The sequence below is a fragment of the Malus domestica genome, chromosome 17 (assembly GCF_042453785.1).
Source record: "Malus domestica chromosome 17, GDT2T_hap1".
Lineage (NCBI taxonomy): Eukaryota > Viridiplantae > Streptophyta > Magnoliopsida > Rosales > Rosaceae > Malus > Malus domestica.
The window spans coordinates 17,807,985-17,830,504 of NC_091677.1; the positions used below are offsets into that span (position 1 = coordinate 17,807,985).

The 22,520-nt window shown below is 36.7% G+C and overlaps 2 long non-coding RNA genes across 2 annotated transcripts; both read right to left on the reverse strand.

Annotated features, from left to right (window-relative positions):
- Positions 1-9,908: 9,908 nt before the first annotated feature.
- LOC139193773 (uncharacterized) lies at positions 9,909-10,352 on the reverse strand. The gene is made up of 2 exons (XR_011578241.1): positions 10,235-10,352; positions 9,909-10,075 (listed from the first exon to the last, which is right to left on the reverse strand). It is a non-coding gene; the product is annotated as an uncharacterized lncRNA (long non-coding RNA).
- A 90-nt stretch (positions 10,353-10,442) lies between these two features.
- LOC139193772 (uncharacterized) lies at positions 10,443-17,625 on the reverse strand. Its single transcript, XR_011578240.1, has 3 exons — positions 17,337-17,625; positions 11,113-11,171; positions 10,443-10,569 (listed from the first exon to the last, which is right to left on the reverse strand). It is a non-coding gene; the product is annotated as an uncharacterized lncRNA (long non-coding RNA).
- Between the last annotated feature and the right edge of the window lie 4,895 nt (positions 17,626-22,520).

Here is a 22,520-nt window from a genome sequence, read left to right on the forward strand (position 1 = left end):
TTTATTTTAAGTAAAAATCAAATTTTTACACTAAAAAAATTAATTCTAGTACTATTCATTTTACTATTTATTTTGTTTTTATCGTTAAAACTTAAACCCCAAGCAAAGCAGAAAATAGGGTCCCTCCAAGGGGACGGCTACAAACTCCAAGGAAAGGTTTACTGTGTTAGTGTCAGTGTAAAAGTTGGGATTCCAATCTCAACTGAGAAAGCGGGACGACCTTTCCAACCGTCCACCCTGTTACTTTACTCATGTCCATACCCTAACTCGGCATTAATGTTAAGAATAACAAATATTTTAAACAAAATGATGTGTTTGTAGATGATTAGATTATTAGTTAAATATTGATTAATTTGTTCGTATTTTATTAATGATATATCTTTTGATTTAAAATTTTGATCTCCTAGCATTTTTCAAATAAAAATTACAAACTTAAAAAAGAAAAGACGAGTCCATAGTCCCAAACCGAATTTGCAGCAACCGAGAAAAGAAGAAGCCAGCCAGCCGCCAAACCCCGTCAAACACCCTATAGCTAAGAAACAACAGACCCACTCCCACCAATGGAGGTCAGTGAATCCGGGTTTGTGAATCTGTGTTTGATGGGGACAGAGAGAAGATATTTTGCCGGCGGCAACGTGGGTAAGGATTGCAGCTGCCGGTGAGGATGGGCAACGGTTATGGCAGGTGAGTAACCGCGATTATTTATCCATAACCAGTTATTCTCATACCCGCATAACCGTTTACCCGTTGGGTAATTGTCTAAACGATTATACTCATACCCATAACCATTTATAAACGGTTAATCATACTCATAACCGTGTACCTATTTAACCGTAACCGTTTAGTACCTGTTTACCCATTTATCATTTTTAAACTCGTTTATCCTTTCTTTTTTACCATTTACTTATTTTTCATCCGTCTACGTGTTTTTTTTAACAACTTGAAAATTAAAAAAGAAAAATTTGTCATAATTTTATTTTTCTAACTATTAAACACCGTTATAGTTACATTCATCATACATTTCCGCATTTTAATTTTTTAAGTCCGTATACCATTCCAATAATTGAAATAATAGTTTATAGATGATATTTTTAACTGTAAGCAATGAAGGTAATATAAAATTTGCTAAATATTCTTGGGTTACGAAAACTGTTAAAAGACAGTATTCTTGGGTTATTTGACTCGGAATGTAAAATATTAACATAATATATATAATGGACCATGAAATTTAAAGTGGTTAAGGAAAACTATATTATATTAACTATAGAAATCATGCACTATAGTCAATAGCATTGATCTAAGTTTTGTTTGATATGGAACATGGTTTGTGTTAATTTTGCGTATATAAAATAAATAGGTAAATGGTTACCCGTTTATAACCGTGGTTAATACTCATAACCGCCCATTTAAATTTTGTGGGTAAACGGTTATACCCATAACCATTTATTTATCTAAATAGTTACCCATAATCGTAACTGTGAAATATAAATGAGCGGGTAACTGTGATTATTCATAACCGATGGGTATTTGCCTATCCATAGCTGCCAGCGTGCTATGTTTGACAAGTAATTAAATGTATGGTGAACATACATCATAATTTATAACGGTGAGCAAAAACGCTCTCCTTGTTTAAATGTGACAGTATTAGTGCAAAGTTAAGAAGGATGCACATGTTTTCAAAGTATGGGTAAAAAGTAACAGGGTGGGCAGAGGAAAAATGGGCAAGGCAGATTTGCAGTGTTAGTGCAGAAACATGTTTCGGCCGAGCAATTGTGGTCCATGACTTAGGTAAGGTTTGGTACTGCTTAAATTATTTTAAAAGCTGGGAAGAAAAAAAGTTTAGGAGCTACATTTTGCTGCGTCTCAAAACCAGCTTTTTTTTTCAAGGAGGCGGTTGAACAGTAGATTTTAATGAAACTTTCACAATCTCAAAAATACCCTCCTTCGTTTCTCCTTCTCGTTGGGCTGAGATCGAATCTTCATCGTTGATATTCTTGTTTTGCCGGATTTCAATTTTCGAAATCAAAATATGATCGGAGTATTTTTCAACTCGCCGTCGCATCACAGACCAAGAAACAAATCCAAAACCCAGCTGTCAAAAAAGTGCTCGATCCAAGATGCACAATTTCACACAACAGATCTTCATAGCAAGCTCCTTCTGCAACTCCAAGAGGAAGGTGGATCGGAAAGTGATGGGGAAAGTAGTGGATGACAAAGGAGATGGGTGTTTGTGAGAGCTTGCAGACGCCATGGATGGTAGGGGAGATGAAATTGGGAAACTAGTGGTAGTGGAAGTTATATAAAGAGGGGAAAAAAGGTAGAAATCTCAATCTCAGAAATTAGAAGATCGATCTTGAGGTAAATGAGAATGAACTTCTGGACGATGTGGTCCTTAGAGTGGAAGACGTATCGGATCTAAAAGTCAGATGAAAAATATAATTAGGCGAAAAGGATGACTCTAAAATTATAGATGGGATTTGGAAAATGGAAGAGTCTGGATGACTCAACAATTATAGAGATTAAAAAATAAAAAATTATGTATTAAATTTAACATTATACATTGTTTAGTCATTTAACATAATCACAGCAGTTTTATATAAAAATTTACCAAACACTCTAAAACTGTCTTTTTTGCTCAAAGCACTTTTACAAAAAAAAATTTACCAAACACTCTATTGCTTAATTTCATAACTGTTTATTCTTGCAGCACAGCAGAAGTAGTTTTTTTTCAAAGCACAATAATATCAAACCAGCCTTTAAGTCCTTTGCGTGTTAAATTGTGAATTTGGATATTCATTATTTTTAATTTAAAAAAAATCTTAAATTTAACTGGATTTTATATAACTTGTGGTACACAAAATTCTCAATGCTGATTTGGTGTGTATTCTCACCTAGTTGGTTGAATTGAAGAAAAATGTTTAGTTTGAGTATGAAGCTTGGGACGGTTTCCCCGATACCGTTTCGGTGACTCCCAATCATTGATGCATTCGGGATGACACTCATATAAATGTGCGACTTGCTTTTGTAACTCGGAGTCACCCGTGCACACAGACATGGAGAACTTATATGGTACAAATTCACTGTCACGATGACATCTAGTGCTAATAACACAAGAACATCTGAAGAGAAATAACACGTCTTTGTATTATTAGCACAGGATGGGTATGTTAGAGTATGAGTGTGATTCTCACAGTTTAGTAATAATCATTGTTATTTCATATTGATATAAAGAGGTCTTAATGTGTTTATAAGAGTTAATTCGACTTTGGTTTGGATTGGAACTCTATTGTTGGCTTGAGAATAGAACTCATACTTGTACAAGGATTTGGTCTTGTATTCCTTGTAGGATTGTAATAGGGCAATCTATGTTTAGTATAAAAACATAAGCCACTGCTCTCACAAAACATACTCTCAATATTGAACTAAGACCTATTGTTAGTTTGAGTACTTTTGGTTTTGCAAGAGAGGAGAAGGCGCACTGTTTAGAAGTCGGCTTTGACTTCTTCTACTACTATTTTTACAGGTTAGTTTGTCATTGTGTTTATTGAATTGTGATTTTAATACTTGTATAAATTTGTGGTTCATGAGCTTAATCTCTTAACTTATAAATTGGATAAGTTTAGTCTTACATGTGGTATCAGAGCCTAAGATTTTTGCTCTTGAATTCAAATTGAAAGTATTAAATTAAAAGAGCAAAATACGTGACGGTAAATTAGCAGGGTTCAGGCTTAGTTTGTGAGAAATTTTGGACTTTGAATTGAGTTTCTTGTAATGAATATCATGTTTGCCGCGTATAGTCTTGTAACTTTGGCATGTTGCTGCCAAACGAATGAAAGGATAATGAATCAATTCAATTTGATAGACTTCGATTATAAATATGGTGTGCGGCATTATACATAAGTTTCGTAAGTATAAATGGTTGAGCGTATTATTTCATATCGGGATCTTGGTATATATAATTTATGGAACAACACGCTTCTTATTGTCAATTATTGATTTTCAATTGGATTGATTTATGTGAAGTTTGGGTTGGAATTAATAGAATTGACTGCATATCATGTATTATTTATACGGTTCAAATCCGTGATATTAATTTTCGTCAAATATGAAAGCTTGTGGGTGCTATGGAGCAACACATACAAATGAATATATAAGGTAGACGTTTTATTGACTGCCTACAATGAGTCTTGCGACAATAAACTTTTAGCCATTTACAAAATGTATATTCCATTATGAATCGGAAAGCAAATAATTATTTTGTCATCTTACTGGAAAATCATAAGATTAATGATATGTAGCTGTCATTATTTTCTCCAATGACTTGCTTACAAATATGTATATAATTGATGATGGTGTTGACAATGAATTAAAGGTATGAAGATTTTTAATTTGGATTATTGTCAACTTATGTTATCATGTATAAATCTTAGGATTAATAGAATTGTTATTGTACATATGTCAATATATTGAATTGCATATGTCGATATTGGAGGCCATGGTTTTGTGTCTTGATGCATCTAATGGTTAGTCTAATAATTAACCTTTTTATTTGTTGTGGTTATTAAATTAATGGTTTGATATTAGACTAATAAAGCATTAATGCATGTGACACAATCGGTTTTGAGGCAAGAAGCTATTATTTGTAATTTTTATAAGGATTATCTTGAATGCAACTTGTGTATTTGTAATTATGAAATATTGGTTTTGTGGTTTCTTGGTTTGAAGACATTTATATGGTGTCTAACATATTTTAAGAGATACTAACGTTCACAATTTTTTTTTACGGGAATTTGTGTTGACGAGATACGGGCCGATAACTTTTGACGATGATTTTGGTTCGGCGAACTTGTAACACTGGAGATTTACTTCAATAATTTGCAATATTATGGGATCCATGTGAATCTGGAGTGAAGGCAATCTGCATGGATGGTTCTCAAGCATTGATGGATAGTTTGTTTCGTTGATGTGGAGTCGAGGAATCTCAGTCGGGTTGACTAATACGGGTCCAGTGATGCATTCGGGTAACTCATTTCACTGTTTCATGCATGATTAATTGTTCTCTTATATGCATGATTATAGTGTGATGAGTTAGAGCATGATGAATTAGGGCTTTTGTTATTTCAAGTATGCTTGTTTATTTATATATATTGTGAAGGCATGATTAAACTCGAAATCCCTATATAGATGCCAACTTGTGATTTATGTGAGATGTTTGAAATCATCTTTTGATATGTTTTATTGATTGCCTCAAGTGAATTTTTGCGGCTATAAAGTTAGGCTTTTCTAATGGTCGTGATTTCATTCTCATTATTATAAAAGTATATGTAAACATATATATGCATCTTTTTGAGTATGCGATTTATTCATTATTTTGGGCACATGATTTATGGTTGGCATATTATATCATTCATGGTGTATACTTGAAAATAAATAAATTAGGTTTTCAATTTATATACCCTCTATGGGGTCATATATAGACTTGTTTGGTGTACATTCTTGTGGTGTTGACATTGAATTCACGATAGGAATTTTAATTTGGGTTACCGTCACCTTAGTTATTATGTACAACACAAATTGACATTGCCGAATGCATATTGATTTAATTTATGAATTCATAAGAAAGCATGTGCTTAATATTGTATTGTGAAAATCAAGGAGTTTAAGATGCATGCTTGTTGTATATGTATATTTGTGATTTCATTTATGATGCATGCTTCCGCTATTATGTTTTGGTTGAAATCACAAATAGGGAGGAAGATGAACTTTGAGTTCTCCAGAACAAATAGTGGTCTTGATTATCTCGTTTTAATCAAGACATGTTGTTGTGATATATATCTAGACATTATCAAAATTTGGTCGATCTTGCTCGATGGATATTGAACTAGATATTGAACTAGTTAGGATCAAATTGAATGCAAAAATATTGTGCTTGCTATTCTGATTTTGATCATTGTTGAAACTAGTGATTTTGGGTTTATGTGAGATAAGTTTTTCCGAATGGATTGTGACTATCTTTTGATACATAGACTGTTTGCATAATGGTTTAGGTGTATTTGACTAAACTGAGATTATGCAATTGGTAAGGAATCGGGAATCAATTGGTTCATATCTCCGGTTTCTTTATTGGCTGTGCAGTACATTCTGCTTATGCTTAAGTGGGAGAATCATATGTTCGAATGTAAGCATAAGGTTATTTAGGCCGGCCATTATAATTCTTATGGATGCTTGAAAACCAGATTATGGTTTTATTGAAGCAATTGGTAATTATTTATGTTACTTAATTTGTTTAAGTAATGAGAAGTTCAGTGTTATTTGCTGGAACTAAACTTAACTTGATATAGTGAGAGCAAATCAATTTATGTGTTTGTTCTGGTCAAGTAAAATCACATTGTTGTAAATATAAATTGGATGAATGTGATCATGGAATTTGTTTGCATATTGGTTGCGGCAATTGATCACATTGATAAGACATTCAGTGTATTGCAATGACTGTTAGTTAATACAGTTGATATTAACTTATACTTAACTTGTTTGTGTTAAGTATAGCCTAGATAAGTGGGAGCAAATTGGTTTGGTTTTTGCTATATTGGTTCACATAATTACAAAGTGCAAATTAAGTATGTTGTGACTTTTGAGTTAATTCTACGATGTAACAGAAAAAAAAATTCTTAAGTTCAATACTTTAAAATGCATGGGTAAGTTGTATGTGAGGTTAAGCTTTTGTTATCCAAAAGATTTGGTGGCTATATGAATCTGTCTTGGTTTACTTTTGAGCTTAGATACATTGATATGAACATGAACTGGACATTGTGATTTATAAGTTAAATCTGTATTTTGTGTTGCAGAGGCAATTATAAATTCATTGTTTTGGTTTATGTAAGCTGGTTGTATCTATGTACTAGTGTGTTGATAAATGACTTATGTGATTACCTTTATATTGAATTTGAGATGATTATTTACTGTTGTGAATCATACTCAAGTGGGAGAATGTTAGAGTGTGAGTGTGATTCTCACAGTTTAGTAATAATCATTGTTATTTCATATTGATATAAAGAGGTCTTAATGTGTTTATAAGAGTTAATTCGACTTTGGTTTGGATTGGAACTCTATTGTTGGCTTGAGAATAGAACTCATACTTGTACAAGGATTTGGTCTTGTATTCCTTGTAGGATTGTAATAGGGCAATCTATGTTTAGTATAAAAACATAAGCCACTGCTCTCACAAAACATACGCTCAATATTGAACTAAGACCTATTGTTAGTTTGAGTACTTTTGGTTTTGCAAGAGAGGAGAAGGCGCACTGTTTAGAAGTCGGCTTTGACTTCTTCTACTACTATTTTTACAGGTTAGTTTGTCATTGTGTTTATTGAATTGTGATTTTAATAAAAAAAAAAAAAAAAAAAAGGTCGTACCCAGTGCACAAGGCTCCCGCTTTACGCAAGGTCTGGGAGAGGTGAATGTCGGCTAGCCTTACCCCCATTTATGGAGAGGCTGCTCCCAAGTCTCGAACCCGAGACCTACCGCTCATGGGCGAAGGCACTTGCCATCGCATAAAATATCCGATCCAAACGAGATTTCAAACAAGATTTCAAAACGAGATTTCAAAACAAAACCAAAACGAATGAAAATCAATAATTTCAAAACATGGGCTTTTGATCAATTTCCTCTGGCACCAAATCAGCTTTCAAAGCATCTACCCAAATATGAAAGGAAGTCAATAATTTCAAACTTCAGTGATACCATCAGATATGCTTAACCCCCTCAATGGTATCGACTATGTGAGATATGCTTAACCCCCTCAATGGTATCGACTATGTGAACAATCATTCTTCAAGTTACGACTCAAACTCGAGCAATGATAATTAATCATGGAAAGTTGGCAGAAGACTCTCACAGAAATCTGATGATGCCTTTTGTTTATAAAAATCAACCTGTTGTGTCCACCTACTTTATGCTAGCATTTTACTACAACAATCTATCAAAATAAGGAAAAAAGTCAACTGTAGGTAACCTTTCAATATGATACAATGCACCAACTCTATGAAAACCACGCCAAAACGGTCGTGAACTATAGACATGCTTAAGCCCTCTCAAAGGTACTGATGATGTGAGCAATCTTCTGAATTTGACTCAAGCAATACTGGTTTATTAAGGCAAGTTAGCAACAGTTTAGTGTAAATATCTGATGATGCCTTTAATTTAAAAAAAAGTCAACCTGTTGGCAACAGTTTCGTGTAAAAATATGATGATGCCTTCTATGTAGAAAAGTAATGTCAACCTGTTATGTCCACCTACTTTCTTACGCGCTTATGAATCATTTTCAGTACAGGTGCTTTTCACTTCGAAAAATCAAACAATTCAGTCCACTGCTAAATACAAAATATAAACTTCTGAAATCCTAATCATGACACAAATTACTGAGTTCTAAAGAAGGAAAAATCATTTGGTGTTTCTAATAGTCAATGAACATACCTGTTAACAACATTTGCAGCATTCTTTGGAGCTACATTTTCAGCATTCCTTGAAGCTACATTTTCAGCAGCATTCCTTGAAGCGACATTTTCAGCATTCCTCGGAGCTACATTTACAGTAGTTCTCGATGCAATTCAGCCTTGTATAAATTTGTGGTTCATGAGCTTAATCTCTTAACTTATAAATTGGATAAGTTTAGTCTTACAGGGTATCTATGCCATGCAAGTCCTTCTCTCGTATACACGGGCTGGTGTTCCGGTGATGGTGAAAGCAATCTTTGGTATTGCCCATCCAAGAAAGAAAGGTGTTAAATCGACCAAGAATCATATTAAATGTGTGAATGACAGATTAGGAAAGGTGTTGGGTTTATAGTAATTGTAAAGCAGCAAAGAAGTTGCTATTACTTTCAATAGCATTATATAATATGAATAATTTCACTAATTTAGTGCAAAACCCTATCAAAAGAAAAGTACACTTCTCAGTGCAAAGTTTGAAAACCACAATGCACCGAACTCTTGACCTAACCTTGTGTTCCACCATCCCTCATCGCTCGGACAAGAGGGCGGACAAAAGAAGCACCATTTCCGTAGCAGCTCTCGTCCTAATTGACTGTATAAGAATGTGCCAAGCAGCAGAAGGATATCATACTAATAGCATCTACCAAGATGCAGACCGCCCCATCTCTATATATACTAATCTAGAAGTCTCGTCTGCCCCTAGAATAGAATGTGCTACTAACTTGCTAGTTCTTAAACATGGATCAGACCTGATCGCATCCTCTAGCTCTTGATTCACCGATGCATCCATGCGAGATGATGATTTTGTGTGTAATTGTTTGTAAATGTACTACCTTTCTACAATATGTTCTGTACATAGAGTTCCCGCTAAAAGGGAGCCAAGCAGTAGCATGCTTATGTACACGGTTTTTATCTAGCACATTGTTACAGAGAAGCTAAAACTGTTTCGGGTATCAGTAGATGGACATACCATGATGCCAATATTTTCCTTTCTTGCGCCTGATGTGATTACAGAAGAACGCTTGAGCTAACCATTGTCGACATAGAGATTTTTTTTTTTTTTTTTTTTATGAAGCTGGCAAAAGTTAGGGAAGCAAAGCCTTGATAACAAAGACAGCAAGCATTATTAACACAGCAACTGTACAAATCAAAGCCTGCAAGAAGCACAACATTTTTATCAAGGAAAGATGATAAAGACCACAAATGCACCATCACTACTAATTGAAGTTATGTAGAAACAATTATCTATACTCTATATCATCATTAGAAATTGAAATTCATGTACAAACACGTATCTATACTGTATAGACATTTTTCCAACGTTACCAATTCAAACATGGACTTGTAAGTGGTAAGTGGTGGAGGACATGAATAACCAAAGAGCCACTTTATCACACTGAAACCAAAACCAACCAAAACACTGTAAACCGAAGCATTTAATTAGCAAGAAATAACAGAGGATCAAGAATGCAAGGTACAACACTGAAATCCATACACAATTTAACTTATAGGCGCTTCTATTTGTAGCATTATTTTTGCTCATTACAACCCTTCCCAATAGAAATTCAGAATTACCCCATTTAACCTGCACATGATTTTAAAGTTTCTATCTGTTAAAATTTTTGAAATAGTTAAGAAAAGAAGAAAAGAAATAAGGTTAGAGAGGAGAAACAGAATTAAATTTCTTCTACAAATGAGGATAAAATGATTATTAAGCTGCTTAATTTTTTAGCATAAAACTTACTGCTACTGCTGACGCTTCAAGTCCAGTTCGTTCCCTTGGATCTTTTTGATAATACTTCACAAAGTAAAGAAATGTGGCGTAGTACCACATCACTGGAAATACAAATCCAAGCAGAAGACTGAAAAAACAAAGGCGCATCAATTAGTGTGTGTGTTGGGGGGGGTGGGGGCGGACTGTAGTGGGAGAGAGAACAGCCAAGAATACTCATGAAAACCATCCAATTCCCCAGCCAAAGCAAGGAAGGGGTTTGTCAAACATTCCCAATTTTGGGTCCTCTTGGTCACCAATAGGAGCATAGTCGCCACTTCTATGGTTCACTACATCTGTTGAGATCCCTGTGCTCACCCAACCACTTTCAGAAGGCAATCCAATAACATCTTATCATAAAATTTAACAAAAGTAATCCATTAATAAATTAAACTCATCGCTTGTATAAGCTTAGCCACCAATGATGAAAGGTGGGAAAAATGACTTCTGCATTGGCAGAACAGATTTGAAATGTGCCCTAGATGTTAAGGACTTTTAGTAGTCCTTCCGAAATCAATTTTACTCAGTGGTTTGACATGTGCTGCTGTAAAGCGGAGTTGTCAGTTACAAAGTACAAACAATCGGTATGGAGGCCTCACTAGACTAGTCATATGCCAGGTCAATGATTTCATAAAAATCTTTTTACCAACTGATGTTGAATCTCCTAAGCTAATCATTAAGTAGCATCCCACAGTGTGCATGAAAAAAGTGAGAGTTGCATGTGTGAACATAAATTTTTGGCATAGAAAGCAGCATTGTGCAACGCCGCATTTTCCTCCTACAGACATTCGTAGATAGTGACATTTTATACGGACAAATAAATGAAATAGGATGCAGAAGGAGTTGCATACTCTGATCCATGTTGCTGAAAGATAGTCAACCTCAGTTCTGCTCTCCGTCTTGAAATTAACTGTTATTTTAAATAATAAAAGAAGTTGTAACACAAAAACATTATTCTGTTAAACAAATGATGATAGGTTAAACTACGACGAATGAAGATGTGCAAGTTGAGGAAAATCAAAGACCATTTTACTGTGTGCAGTATCGGTCAAGTTACTAAGATATAAACTGCATGAAACACTCAAATGAATGTGAAATGGAAAGGGTACAAAAACTAATATACCAGCAAATGGATTGTCCCACAAAGAGAAAATAGTTATTTGACAGGTCAAGACTTGAAAGACTTATACGGCACACCATCATATGATTGCACTACGTTGAGAATTCACCTCATAATCTTAACTACTCAAGAGTGGACGCAGTACTTGATGCGGAAATCATTGACATTTATCACAACAATGCAGTATTTGCTCTTAAGAGTGTCACTTGTTCCAGTTCATACTAAAACTTGAAAAGATTATAAAAGATTCATCAGGAAGGAAAATGCCCAACAAATGAAAAGCATGCAGAAATCGGCTTCCCAGATTCTTGGTAGTGCATCCTAAAAGGATAATATAAAGAACAACCACTCACTAACTAAATCATAATGACAGAAGCATCTTCGACTTAAAAAAGAATTTGCACTAATTAATTCATATTGGCATCGTACTAGCCATATTGCACTGGTAGAGTAAAATCATCATCATCTTCGACTTAACAAAGAATTTGTAATTTTCGATAGTAATGCCACTCTAGTATGAACCAGTCACATTGCCACGTTAATTCCTAATATATCACTAATATCGGCATAATCACTTTTCATGCGAACTCTTCTATTATCAAACCTCATGAAAGTTGTTCTCGTTTTCCTTCATTAAATTTGCTCGGAGTCCAGTGTTGTGAATATCGCGCTTAAGAATGGGAAAAACAGAACAAAGTCAGACATAGAAAACAAAATAACCAAGATAAATCACACCAAGAATTAACGTGGTTCGGCTATATGTGCCTACGCCCACTGGGGAGCAACAAAGAAGGCCTACTGACGCTCCGGTTAGAAGATGCGACTACAGGACAGAGGTTCAGGGCCGGAGGGGTAGAGGAAGACCTAGGAAAACTTTGGAAGAGACTCTAAGGAAAGACTTAGAGTATTTGGATCTAACAGAGGACATGACACAGGACCGAGCACAATGGCGTTCTAAGATTCATATAGCCGACCCCACTCAGTGAAGAAGGCTTTGGTGTATTTAACACAATACGTTGAAATGAAGCAAAGTTTATTTATTGATATCTCCGATAAGTTACAAATATGTACATATACATGAGTCAAAATAAACAAACAAGAGGGAGCCTTCACAAAGGTTGCTTAGGAGAAGTCTCAGCAGTAGGTAGAGCCCCAGAAAGAGAAGGCACCGGAGGGGGATCATTCGGAGCCTCAGTATTGGACAGAACCCTAGAAGGAGAAGGCATCGAAGGTTGATCGTTTGGAGCTTCATTACACGGTACAGCCCCAGAAGACGAAGGCAATAAATGCCTTTGGAACAAACCCACAAACCGCTGATGATCAAGTAAAACCTGACCATCAGATTCCTTCATCTGGTCAAGCTTCCTCTTCATGTTTGTAGTATAGTCATGTGCGAGCCGGTACAACTGTTTATTCTCATGCTTGAGCCCTCTAATCTCCTGTTTGAGACTCATCACTTCAGCCGCCAATGATTCAACTTGGCGGGTTCGAGCAAATAAGCGCTGGGCCATATTAGACACAGAACCTGCACATTAAACACTTAGAGCCAGAGAATCCTTAACAACCAACTCATCAGACCGTTTGGAAAGTAGTCTGTTATCTTTGGGAGTGAGAAGGTTCCTGGCCACCACCGCAGCAGTCATATCATTCTTCATCACGGAATCCCCAACGGTAAACGGACCAGTAGGGGATAAGAAGGATGGGCGCCATATGTTGTCTGGAGAAGGCGTGGCTGCCTCTTCAACGAGGTTCAAGTCAAAACGACGGTCGGAGGGGCCAGACATTTTCAAAGGTGTTGAAGAGAGAAGAGGTCGGACAAATCAAGATCTTAGAAGTGCAAGAAGGGAGCTTCTACTGGTGAAGATTCAAGTGTGCTTTGGAACTTAATGCCAACCTCTATAAAAATCTGCACTCGACGGAGCTTCAGAAATCGAAGAGGCGCCTGCCCAGAAATCGAAGAGGCATTTGCTTTCTTAAAAGCTGGGCTACTCAGAGACCACGAGGGCCGATCTTAGAAATCAAAGAGGCGTTTGCTTTCTCAAAAGCTGGGCTGCTCAAAGACCACGAAGGCCGATCTCAGAAATCGGAGAGGCGCTTGCTTTCTCAAAAGCTGGGCTGCTCAGAGACCACGAGGGCCGATCTCAAAAATCGAAGAGGCACCTATTTTTTTCAGCCTTGTCAGCACCTGTCACATGCACACTCAGCTTTGCTGAAATTACGGGCATTCTGTTGAAGATTTCTGGTGAAGTAGAAAGCACGTGAATCTTACTGTTCAATCATCCACTTTCCACACGCACCATCAGCTCATGGGTACCACAGATAACTTTGCCAAAGATCTCTGACAAAGTTTAGACACGTGAAGCTTGCAGCTCCCACTACATCGCTATGACAAAGAAGGGTAAAAGAATAGCAAAGAAACAGCATTAACAAAGTTTATACACATAAATTTTGAAGGTCTAGCTACCATATTATTACCTACAAGGGTAAAGGAACAGCACCGCTGCTGGATAATTGGAAAGTCCTTGTGTATCAACCTCTATGCTCTGTGGCAAGGTAGACTAGCAAACATGCCCAACCTTTACTTACATTCGAGAAAACACTCCCAACAAGATTGCTTGCTCCAAAATCGAATAGGCACCGTCCTCCGAATCTCGAGAGCCAGACTCCCAACATGATTACTTTCTCAAAAATCGAAGAGACCGCTCTCCGAATCTCTAGAGCTAGACTCCCAGCAGGATTGCTCTCTCAAAAATTGAAGAGGCACCGTTTTTCGAATCTCGAGAGCCAGATCCCCGACAGGATTGCTTGTACGAAAATCGAAGAGGCACCGCTTTCTCAACTTCGAAAGCCAGATCTCCTTGGATAAAGCTTGTCTGTAATCTTCACACTCAACATCAACTTTCCAGATACCACAGACCACTTTTTCAAAGTGCTCTGACACACGTGAAGCTGGCAGCTCCCACTACTGTGCTATGACCAAGCAGGGTAAAGGAATATCATTACTACTTGTTGTTAGGGAAACTCCTATATATGTCGACCTCCATCCTCAACGGACAGACAGACCTGCAAAAATGCTCAACCCTTCCTCATATCTGAGAGGGCACTCCCAACGAAGCCTCTCGAAATACTCAGCTTTCTTTCCCCCCGATAATACCTCTGCAAACAAGCTACACCAGAGCAAGAATATCTCATATCATCAGGGTTAAAAGCAAGAGTATCTCATATCATGCTTTTTCCCTGTCTTTTCCTTTGGCCTTGTTCTTACCTGCAAGACAAGGAGAAAGAGAACAATCAGTCAGCACTTGGAATCAAGCTTCCAGTTAGGAACTGACTGCCTGGAACCCCTTACCTGATTACTTACCTGGCATTGCTCTCGAGTACCCATCTTCAACATCTTATGCTTCCAGAGAAGATACCACATCTGCCTGAGGAACAGATAGGGAAAGTGAGAAGGATACAAGGAAGCATGTGGAGACAAGCGTAACAGAACACGTGCCGATACATCCACTACTTTGTCAACAGCAAAAGTATCCCATATCAGCAGGGTTGAACGTACTCTAGATTTGATGGACGTGTTTTGACCCTCAAATTCTTCAGTCGGCCTTATACTATGGAGGACACCAGAAAATCCTCCAGCCCAGTTCAAGAATAAGCTTGTCGAAAGTTACTTCTTCAAAAGCAAAAGTATCTCATATCTTCTATTCTCTTTTTCTTCTCTTTATCCTTCATGCTGCCTGCAAGATAGGGAGAATAAGAACAATCAGCCGAAACTCGAAATCAAACTTCTGATCTGGGACTGATTGCTTGGAGCTCTGATTGCTTACCTTGTCTGTCACCTCTTTCAGCAGATCCCCTAGCTCGGCGACTTGGGGGACTCCTACTACATGGTTTGTATCGCGCTTGACCAAGCCTGAAACTACAAGTAAGCTTCAAGTGAAATTGATACATTACCTTGTGCATCTCCACCAGTTAAAGATACCACCCCTGGATGGAGGAAGCGTATTTCCAGAGAAGATGCCACATCTACCTATGAGACAGTTAAGGCAAGTGAAGACGAGAGCTTGCACCTATGTTATTTGTACTAAATCATTCACTTGTACTCACTAAAGGAGAGCTTGAACCTATGTACTTGCGTAAACCCTTCACAATTAATGAGAACTCCTCTACTCCGTGGACGTAGCCAATCTGGGTGAACCACGTACATCTTGTGTTTGCTTTCCTGTCTCTATCCATTTACATACTTATCCACACTAATGACCAGAGCAATCTAGCGAATATCACAAACTTAATACTTTCTGTTGTACCAAAGTCCTCACTGATTTTGTGCATCAACAATCCTTAAGTCCTTACCTTTTTGCGTTGGTAATGGATGAGTTAACAGGACATATTCAAGATGATATTCCTTGGTGTATGCTTTTCGCACACGATATAGTGTTGATAGATGAAACTCAGGAGGGGTAAATGCGAAGCTTAACTTTTGGAGAGAAATGTTGGAATCTAAAGGTTTTCACCTAAGCCGATCAAAGATAGAATATATGAAGTGCAAGTTCATTGCAAATGGAGGCCAAAATGAGTTAGGGGTGAGGATTGGAGATCAGGAAATACCAAAGAGCGACCGTTTTCGCTACCTAGGATCTATCTTGCAAAAGAACGGAGAATTAGATGGAGATCTCAACCATAGAATACAAGCTGGATGGATGAATGAAGTGGAAGAGTGCTTCCGGCGTGTTGTGTGACCGTCGTAGGCCACTAAAGCTCAAGGGAAAATTTTATAGGACGGCAATAAGGCCGACGATGCTGTAAGGCACAGAATGTTGGGCGGTGAAGCATTAACACGTACATAAAATGGGTTTGGACATGTACAAAGAAGGCATACGGATGCTCCGGTTCGAAGATGTGACTACGGGATAGAGGTTCAGGGCCGAAGGGGTAGAGGTAGACCTAGGAAAACTTTGGAAGAGACCCTAAGAAAAGACTTAGAGTACTTGGATCTAACGGAGAATATGACACAAAACCGCGCGCAATGGCGTTCTAGGATTCATATAGCCGACCCCACTTAGTGGGAAAAGGCTTTGTTGTTGTTGTTGTTGTTGTTGTATCATAATGAGTACAACGGATAACCTTGCCAAGCCTCTAGGATTAAGATTAGACAAAAAACCTAAAAGAATAAGAAATACAGTCTTATATCTTTTCTTTTCTCTCAAACACTCTGCCCTCACAATATTCTCTCACTCTAACTCCTTGAGTGGTATACAACTTATTGTTTTGCTCCAATTCAAAACTAGTGCAATAGCCCCTTTATATAAACATAATAAACGTCTTTTTCATTAAGGATTACTAATCCTAATTGGAATCTAGTGATGAATCGTTCTTCAATTGGAAAAACCACTTCAATTGGGTATACAATTTAAATTGGGAAAACAAACAATTTAATCCTCTAAGATTAGGACAACTCGTCATGGGATGGAAAACCAACATAAAGGATGGGAAAATCTCAAGCAAACGGAAGGAGGAAATCTTGTATAAAACAACCTCAGAAAAGATATTAAATTAAGAATCAATTCAAGTAAATTATAATCGAAAGCAAAACCGCAGTTCTTGTAACTTTGTTCTTTGGCTTAAACAGAATTTGTGGGCAACAACCCCACAAAACCCTTCCTTTATTTTGTTAAAAAGAGCAAACTTTGAATCAAAGGGCATTGCAAATCCCAATATATGATAACCAAAACAACGGCAAGCGACTTCACTGAGGTGTTGTATGAAACTTAAGACCAGAATCAATCAAGAACTCCAAAAAAACAAGAAAACCCAGGATTTTATTTTGGAAAATTTACTCTACAATCGAAACAGTCCAAGCATGCAGTGATAGAAATCAACCCAACTTAAAAATTCCAATTCTCACCAAGAAAAAAAAGCCAATGAAATACAGTGGATTTAGAAAGACGAAGTCTTTACCTCTGAAGAAACAGTAACGGAGAGCTGAAAATCAGCAGAAAGGTGAAGCTTCAGCGGAGAAGTGCTTTTGGTGTGACCGCCGAGAAATGGGTTTTTCTCTGACAGGAATTTGCCTTTAATTGCTCTCTCTCTCTCTCTCTCTCTTCAAAGGTACAGACGTTTCTCCATTGATTATCACATCAGCGGAGACTGCCAACGAGGAAGCCAGTGCAAGAAAGTCCCACTCCCCTCCCTGTTTCTATACGTTTTTACAGTTTTTTTGGGCCAAATCGGATTAATGATCATAGGGTATTCGAAAGATTGTTGCTGCGGTCCGAACATTAAGATATAAATCCTTGTGGTAAAGATTATTAGCAAATTTAATTCAAAAAAAAAAGATTTGTGTTAATTTCAAATAAATATAAGGATAAAAATGTCCAACCATACTCTTTCTTTATGTTGGCCTTGTTCCCGACGAGCTGATCTTCGAGGTTTTCTGGCGGCTCGGCTCCAAGCACAACCGCAATGCCTGCTCTCCCGTCTTCTTATCTATGAGTATCGCAGTGATGGTTCGTTGCATGATGCTCTGCACATAGATGATGAATTCAAGAAGAAACTCCCGTGTGATAAAGCGTCTGCTTCTTCTTTCCATTTCGAAACTCAATCAAGAAAGACTTAGGATAATCTTGACTTTGTTTTTCTGTTGATAATCTTATCTTTCAGATATGTTAGAGGCTGTCATTTCATCGAGCAAGTTCACGCAAAACACAATGTTCCAGTAACATAATTTTACCGTGGAATGCTCGTATTAGAATGGTACTTTTAGAGTGAGTACAATGTTCCACACATACTCATAACGCTTCTTTTTCCCTGATCATATGGTAATCGGAGATATAGTGTTTTGTTTTGTGTAAAAGCCTAGAGAGAGAGAGAGAGAGAGAGAGAGAGAGAGAGAGAGAGCTGAGTAGGTACAATTAGTATTACACAGAGAGAAGACGGCTAACAGAATGACAAGTGTTGAGATTTAACAGAATTCTTCATTTTGGGTTGAATTTGCTAATAATCTCCACCACAAGGGTTTAAATCCTAATTTTTTTACCACAAGGGCTAGCATCCAAATATCCGATCACCACGGGGAACATTAATCCGATTTGGCCAAATGAATAAAAGGTAACAAAGGTTGCAGCCCTCGAACCAAAATTAATGTTCTGTTCAGTTCGGTTTTCTGTCGGTTTGTGTTTGGTTTGGTTTTTTTGGGTTCGATTTCAGTCTGGTTTTATTTTTTTCTTCTTCTTTTTTCCCAATTTTCAATAGCAAGAAAAATTCCTAGGCAGACAAAGCTTGCAGCCTTTTTTGTAGGTTTGTTCCAAGTAATACATCTTCCATAGGAGTCTATAATTAAATTCAAAGTTCAATTTCAACATAATCGATACAATAGGCATTCCAAATTTCCAATAGAATAAAAAACAATGAAAATAATTTTTAGGGTAAATTACACAAAACTATCTCATTTATAGGTCGAACCACAATCTCATACCTCATGTTTTAAAAATTACAATGTCATACCTCATCTTACGAATTTGTTACAATATCAAACATTCGTTAGTTTTTTTATCAATTTCTATATTAAATGCTGACATGGCTTGGAACAGGGCTCACTTCCTAGTCCAACTAGATTAAAAAATTAACTAAATATTAAAAAATTAATTAACTATTAAAATCCAAATCAAATCATTTAAATATTTATAAAACAAATATGAGACCCACCCCTTATCTCCTCACACCTCTTCCCCGCACATGTCTTCCCCCAACCCAAAACCAAAACCACTCCTCACCACAACCTTCACCTATCAATCACCATCCTTTCTAAGCGCACCACCCAACTCGAACTCCTATCTTGTCTCCAATCCCAAATGGCTCTCGCCATCGTCCCCACCAATCTCTCTCTCAAGGTACTCTACCGAAACCCAAACCCAATTGTCACCGCCTCCTTTCCCGAACCCCAAACCAAAATCCAAAAACCCGATCAAACTCGCTCTCCCTTCGACCCTAGAACACCAGCACAGCTGCCTCCCGTCCCCTGACCCAAAACCAATAAACCCTTGAGCAAAGCCCGAAGCTTTCTCTGAAACAGGCAAATTCAAAATTTAGGACTGGGGGCGAGGCAGAGACTGAGACTGTGGGTGACGACGATGGTGGTGGAGACTGAGGCCTTGGGCGACGACGATGGTGGTGGTGGTGTGGACATTGCTATGGGGATGATTAGTGCTAATAATTTAAAATTTAGGATTAGGGTTTGGGTGGAATTGGGGTTTTTTGTTTAAAATTGGTTACAGATATTAATTTGGTAAGGGTGAAGGCTGTGTAGGGGGTGGGTCCTACTTTTTTAATCAAATATTTAAATGATTTTAAAAAATTTAATATTTAATTAATATTGAATTTTAAATGATTTTTTTTTAAATTAATATTAAATTAAGTTTTTAATCCAATTAGTGCTAGGGAATGGGCCTCGCCTTAAGCCATTTCAGCATTGAGATTGACAGAAAACCTAACGGATGTCTAATATTGTAACAAATTCATAAGATGAGGTATGACATTGTAATTTTTAAAATATGAGGTATGAGATTGTGGTTCGACCCATGGTTGAGGTAGTTTTGTGTAATTTACCCAAATAATTACAATTAGGTCTTCCAAAGTCCAAAGCCTTAAAATAAATAAATAAACATCAAACTTCAAATAAACATTAAAGTTCAAATATTCCAAAGCTTTGATCTCATTGAGTTTGAACTTGAGCTTGAGGCCTTTAATGCCTTTGACTGCATCTAATTCAAACAAAATAATAAAAGGTTAAGTACTTCAAAACAAAAGTATATGCTAATTGAAAACTATAACATTCACTATCTTGATTGCAAATTGTAACATTCAATCTAACAACACCAAAACAATTACAACAATATGAAAATCCGAAATTGCATAATGAGTTAGCTACACCGTATAATGACATGAAAATTTTATTTATCGAACATGCAATGCATACAGATAAAGGGGAAGTGAAAGGAATAGAACAAAGGTGCACTACTACGAAACCATTTATTAGTGTTGCTATGATAACCGACAAGAAACGTATATTACTGTCGGATATTAAGCAAAATCCAACATAAAATGGATGCAGTGGCAGATATAATAAGCGACAGAATTGCCAGCATCAGGAAATGAATTTTCCAACAGAAAATACTCTAAAACCGACAGAAATTATGTTGGATTTAATCGACAGAGAATATATTAATAATAAATAAATAAGAGCATTCTCTGTCAGATAAAACCGACAGAAAATACTCTAAAACCGACAAAACTTGTGTCGGATATAACCGACAAAGAATTTATTAATAATGATTAAATAAGAGCATTCTCTGTCGGATAAAACCGACAGAAAATATATTAATAATAAAAATATATATATATAAACCACTTTCTGAATCATTTATTTCCCTTTCAAATTGACCTTTCCTGCATTTTCCAGCTTTGAGATGTGCAACGTTTCTTTTTTCGCTCGATATACCTCTTGTATTTGTGTCTGGATTAATGAAGAGTTGTGGAAAAGAGCAAGGTGATACTGACTCTGTATGGTTCTTTAGGCTTCAATTATCTGAGCAAACTGAGTGTATATATATAGATAATGAGATAGAAATGGGACAACATATATATATATATGTGTGTGTGTGTGTGTGTCTGTTGATTAACTTGCTGCAGGGCAAGGAAGATGTCAAGACCACATGCATTGTTTATTAATCTTTTTTATGGCTCTTTCTCCTTGGGTGAAATCACCACCTCACGCGGCTGCTTTGACCAGCGGTTATACCAATTCACAAAAAGCACGTTGAAAATTCCTACCGATTGAGTTAACAATACTTGATTTCCTCCAGAAAATGATTGAAAAGACAGATAAATATATTTTAAAAAAAAAAGAAAGAAAAGACAAACCATAAATTTGTGCAAGTTGTGCAGCCACCTACACTGCTCTCAGGGGTTATAGTTCAGGTGGTGCTCCTGTTCTCCAACACTCTCCTTTCTTCACCACCTTTATCATCATAAACCTTGTCTCGCTCATCAGCTCATTGTCTTCTCTCGTCATGTTTCTCTTGATCTTGATATCAGTTTGAGTACAAAAACTTCCATCAATCTCTTCCGCTCAGGCTGCATTTAGGATTTGCCTTTCTTTTCTTCTCGCAAGCGACGACCATGCTCTCGTTCACTGCTACAGTTGTGCTCTTGAGTCATCTTGATAAGGAATTGACAAGGTCTCTCCTTTATGTTGCTGCCTTTCTTCCTTTGTATGCGGGATTTTCTCATGCTTTGATATTTCTATTTAAGAAAGTTAAGAAGTTTATAATTTCTATTTAAGACATACTGGTGATTGAAGTGAGAATGAGAAGGGGAGAAGAGAAGGAGAAGGAAATGAGGAGAGGAGAAAAGGAGGAAGGGAGAAGGCACCGGCGCAAGGAAGAGATGGAGGGGTTTTACTTTGGAAAATTTGCATTACTGTCGATTAAACAGACATAAAAATTTCATTACTGTTGGTTATAATCGACAGAAGAAAAAAATGGCGGCAAAAATCCCTCCAAAATTATAAATTCCCCCCCCCCAAAACAAATTTGATACTATTTTAAAAAATAAAATAATAATTGTTTGGTTTAATAAATAATATGCATTTAAATAGAATACGTTTTTTAAAATTAAATAAATAATTGTTTGGTTTAATAAATAATAACCCATGTAAAATATGAGATATGTCGTGAACAATATGTGGATGGCCCACATGAATAGTTTGTTACTACTTATGCATAGTATTTTTACTATTCATTTGTGGAAAATTTGTAAAGTGAATAGTGTTCTCTTTTGTTTATAAAATGAATGAGAGGTGAAGAAGGTTGAGAGACTCACGGGAGAGATAGGAAGGGAGAAAAAGAGAGAAAAGAAAGGAAGGAGAAAAAGAGAGGAAGAGAGAAAAGAGAGGAAGAGGATAGGAGATAAAAAAGAGAGTTATATTTGTACTCTTATTATTCTAAATTATAATGAAAGCACCATTGTTGCCCCGAAGACGTACTACAGTCACACTGGCTTTAGAGAAACCTGGTAAATTTTGTGTCTTGTTTCATTTATTCCACTGCACCCACCGTCGATTTTACAACACGTTATCAACACGAG